Genomic DNA, 5,042 nt, shown 5'->3' with positions numbered 1-5,042 from the left:
CATTACCAGTATCGCCTGACTGGCCTTCGTGCAGGTGACACGTAAAAGCACCCACTACACTCTCTGAGTGGTTGGCGTTAGGAAGGGTATCCAGCTGTAGAAACTCTGCCAAATCAGATTGGAGCCTGGTGTAGTCATCTGGTTTCACCAGTCCTCAGTCGAATCGTCCAACCCATGCTAGCATGGAAAGCGGATGTTAAACGATGATGATATGTATATATAGTTTTAGGGAAAAGAACCAAGGTTCATGAACTCATCGATGAAAATCCATTGTCACATATAGAAAAATTAATAATTAAAAGCACAATAAATGAGTATAATATAATACAAAGTAAGTATCATAAGATAAGATAATAAAAAGACTACACATGTTTCATAACTAATTTTCAAATAGAAAGGAAATTTAAATCGATTAAAATCGATTAAAACTATCGAAAATTAATTCTATTCAAAAATATAGCTAATCTTCAGGTCAAAATACAACAATAATAATAATAAATGAATGTATAAATACCAAATGAATTTATATAAAATACTTATTATATAAAGATAGAAAAATATTATTAAAAATATCAAAATAATAAACATTCCATAATCAACATTATGATATATGCTAACAGGTATATTATATACAAAAACCAATTTAAATAAATTTTTTCGTTTAAAATACAATTTGAACAAAGTTTAAGGTTAAAATAATAATAAAGATAATATTAGCACATATTTAAACGATGCAATAGTTTAAGCTAGAGTATTTAAGACTAAAAACGTTTATTTAATTATCATTAAAAATCAATTGAATAATAAAAAAATACAAGAATACTTATTTTTTTCAAACAATGATATAAAGTCTTTAAACAAAGTAAAAACTATACTAATCAAAATGTTGTTGTCGTTCAAACTGAAACTTAAATGTTAAAATCAGAACTAAAGGTTTATTAGAAATAAAAATATGAACGAAAAAATTATGAATGAAAAAATTATAATAATTTTTTTTTAATAATTGTTTTTTTTTTTCTTGAGAAGTTGGAAAAACTAAATTTCGCTAGAAGATGAAAGTCAAAAGGTTAATATCACTGCTAAAAATAGTAGCTGAAAAAAAACCTGTAGAAGCATGTGGTTGAGGAAAGATGGCTCCACAACCCTGATTATTAGCACGTGGTGTCGGCGTTGGTCTATGTTTTTCTGTCCAAATTGTTGCAGCTTGATGTCGGAATGAAGAAATAATGCGAGCATAGACAGACGTGTGAATTTGGCGTTAGTGGAAAAGCTCCCTTTTTCCTTTCACCATTGTGAAAACGGGCGCTAGTTAGAATCTTGGCTGTTAATGTCCTTCATCGGGGGGTCACCAATTGTAGGAAGTAATGTTGGCACTGGATGGGTGCCACACAATTCCTTACATAAATGTGGAAGGAAAAATAGCGGAACAAGAATATCTGAACAAATAACAATATTTATTCTCTGTCTGTACAAGTGTTACATCTTGGGACAATCAGTAGCCAGATCGCCTTGGTGTGGAGGCAGCAGAGTCAGTTTAATCATAATTGTGAAGGCATTCTCCACAGGTTAGCCAATGCCGTGTGACACCTTCAGATCTCCCGCTACATGGAGCTGGTCAAGATTGCATGCATCTAGGTCAGCAGCAGGGACAAAGAGAGAGGATGGCGGTCAAGCCTAGCGGCTGCTGATGACTGCTCATGTGCACAAGGGGCTTCTGGCAGGCCTTCTAGAAGGCTCTAATTCCTGCACATGCGGGAATGAAAATCCCAAAATGGTGACTGGAACCAAGCGTCACTACAGACAGAAGGGTATAATAGGATGGAGATTTGGTTGCTACTTTTAGCAGGTCAAACAATTATGTAGAACAGGGCTGGCAAACCTGAGGCCCGTGGGCCGCATGCGGCCCACAGACTTATCTTGTGGCTAGCTTGACACTTTCTTGAAATGGGTTTATTTAAATAAACATTTTAAAAATTTTATCAAAAATTAAAGATTGTAATGAAAAGTAAAGAAGAAAGATACTACTGTTTTTTCAATATTTCATGTTGAATCAATGACCATTCACTCATTATTGTAATAATAGCATGAGAAAGCAAAATGCTTTCAATTCAGTCAGTATAAAAGCAGCCCTCGAAAAACTTTCTATGATTAAAGTGGCCTGCAATGTAATTCGAGTTGGCCAGGCCTGGTGTAGAGGCTTACTCATCTCTAATATATACTAATTCAATCCACTTATTAAAAAATAAATAAGTAAATAAAAATTAGCTTTAAAGGAGACAACTCTTGCTTATTTCCAAGTTGTTTCCACTTAGATAATATATAGAATACATACTGATTGAAGTTATTTTCTGCATGTCTAAAAAAAAAGAAATTGCCCTTGTCCATAAAAGTGGCATCCTGTGTGTGATCTCTGATAACGGAGAAATGCTGCTCATTGAGAGCAAAGTTTCACTTTAAAAATTTATGATAGAGCCTCTAGTTCCAACAATGTCTGAAGATCACTCTTCTGAAGCTTTTCTATTTGAAGTTGCTAGTATTTATATGATGCTTGTGAAATGCATAAGATTTGAATTTGTAATCCAGTAGTTTGCCAATATATACTGATTCTGATACAGCAATGTTGAGATTTAAAGCAAATCTATAGAGAATATTTTCCTGAGAGATGGTCTAAAACAGTTTTATGTGTACACATAATTCTCTGTTACAAGTGGAATATTATAAATGTCATTATTATATATGTACAGCATAATAGCTGCCATTAATGCTCAACATCATAACTATTGTCATATACATACATGATGTTGCAAAATGTCATTGTATATATAGCATAATATAAAAGCTACTGTGTATGTGTAATGTTAAAAACAATTATTGATTACAAGATAACTAGATATTAGAATGAAACATGAATATTAAAGTCTAACCACTTTCATTCTTTGCAATGTGTAGCTGTTTATATGAGAACCATCACAAGAACTTGGCTAAACTACATTAGGCTAGTGAAAAAAAAAAAAGCAAGACAAAGCAATGGGAATTAAAACTGTAATGGAACACAATTGGAATTATTTACAGAAAATATTTCTAAGGTAAGATACTTCAGTGTTTTATTCTTAATGTCTCATTTTTCTTTATTTTATTTTACATCTGTGGAGTATGAGGAAAATGAACAAAATTTCAATATTGTTGTAGTTGTTGAAGCTGTGGTGGTAGTAAACTTATTAGAGAAAGGAGAGGTAGGTGTGTTGACTTGATTAAATTATCAGTTTTTATCTTAAACAATTTAAGTGATAATGTGTTAAAATAGTTAATAATGTCATGCAGTTGTGACCGCATTTGTCATATCTAAATTGTCCTTGAGTGGAGGCATCCTGTATAATGTTTTCCAACGTAAATTGTCCAGAGTGAGTCATAAACTTTAATATGGATCTCCATCATGATTGGATAGTAAGTTGAGAATGTTCAATTGCTTGAATACAAAGAGAGTTTTTGCTCAACTCCATAGAAAAAGCAGCTACATTGTCCTCAAATCATATTCTACTGCTTAGAAGTTGAATGTCACATTAAGTAGTGTTAACCTAAGTACATTGTGGGTTGTTTTTGATTTTGACATCTGATCTGCATTTCTGAATAAATAACCAGAAGTTCCTGGAGGCATTTTGTCTGAATAAATGACAGAATGTTTGGAATGTTTTTAATCACAGCTCTGTTTAATCTGGACTGATATAGAGCTAAACAACAATAACAACAGCTCAAGGACCAAAGATAGCTTAATTGAAAATCTAGTTTACATACATTTGTTCCACAGATCAGTGGAGTATATTGAATAAGTGTGTTGAAATCTTGTATAAAAATAAAATCCTATTCCAAATTTTATGAAGGTGATAAAAAAATCAGCTGTTCAAAACACAAGATAGACTGATAAGAAGAAAATAGGGGATCAACATATGCATAAAAATTCTCTAAATATGAGTATGTGGATGACTGATTGGATAGGTTAGCAGACAATAGGGACCTTTATGTTGATACTCAATCTACTTGGAATAACAATCATATCTCTCTCTAATCATACCTCATTGTCTTTTATTAAAGATGGGAAGACACCTCAAATAATGTACTCTTACATATACTGTCTGAAAACAGAGAAGCATGTTAGTGCATGGAAAACCTTTGAACAGACACTCAGCCATGGATGATTTGGTGCTAAACAACAATAGCAACTAGCTGACAGAATGGTGGTTTGTATCTTGTTTTAAATACTGAGTTGAATCTGTGGTCCCGACACATAATACTCAAATGGTTGTAAATAGATATGACAAGATAGGAGATAGGAACAATTCTTCAATTCAATTAGTGGAAGCACCATTGATTTCATAAGTTTATTAGTTTCTCCTGTTGGAAAAGTTGTAATAACCCAATGTCCTATCTAGGGTGAGATGTGCTTGTTTTTTAGTTAACCCTACAAAAATTGAAAATAAGTACTGGCTATTTCAAACATTGTGGTTAAAAAAAAGATTAGTTATTTTTCCCATTAAATAGTTGTATTTTGGACATTTATTAAATGTATGGGCATGACTATGTGGTAAAGAAGCTTGCTTCCCAACCATATGGCTTCAGGTTCAATCCCATTGCATAGCACCTTCAGCAAGTATCTTTTACTACAGCCTCAGGCCAACCAAAGCCTCATGAGTGAATTTGGTAGGCAGAAGTTAGGCTGTGGGTATACGTGTGTGTGAAAGTGCTCATGCATACTTTGATAGAGAGAAGGGAAAATTTACAAGATTTTTAAAAGAAATTTCTTCAAAGAATTTTATTCTTGCAAAAACTTTGGAAACTTGTTCAACTCAATTCCAATGGCATCTCTGTTCCTACACACAACCACAACTGTAGACAGAGCTGGCCTTAAGCTGATTGGACCAATTGCTCTCAATCAGGCTCTGTGCTCAAGAAGACCACATTCTATACTGTGATATTTCATAAGGGTGGTCTCCATGAAGTATTCTAAAAAAATCTATGAGGTCTTTGAAAAAAAAAAAAAAAAAAAA

The 5,042-nt window shown here is 33.0% G+C and overlaps 1 protein-coding gene across 1 annotated transcript in view; it reads left to right on the top strand.

Annotated features, from left to right (window-relative positions):
• Positions 1–3,067: 3,067 nt before the first annotated feature.
• LOC106876748 (uncharacterized) overlaps positions 3,068–5,042 on the top strand; it is a 127,858-nt gene continuing 125,883 nt past the window's right edge. The window contains exon 1 of the mRNA XM_052978600.1: positions 3,068–3,086. The gene's annotated coding sequence lies outside the window, so the exon portion shown is untranslated. The remainder of the gene's footprint in view (positions 3,087–5,042) is intronic.

The sequence above is a fragment of the Octopus bimaculoides genome, chromosome 2 (genome assembly GCF_001194135.2).
Source record: "Octopus bimaculoides isolate UCB-OBI-ISO-001 chromosome 2, ASM119413v2, whole genome shotgun sequence".
Classification (NCBI taxonomy): domain Eukaryota; kingdom Metazoa; phylum Mollusca; class Cephalopoda; order Octopoda; family Octopodidae; genus Octopus; species Octopus bimaculoides.
Note: the sequence above shows the minus strand (reverse complement) of the source record. Positions and strands in the feature narration are given on the sequence as shown.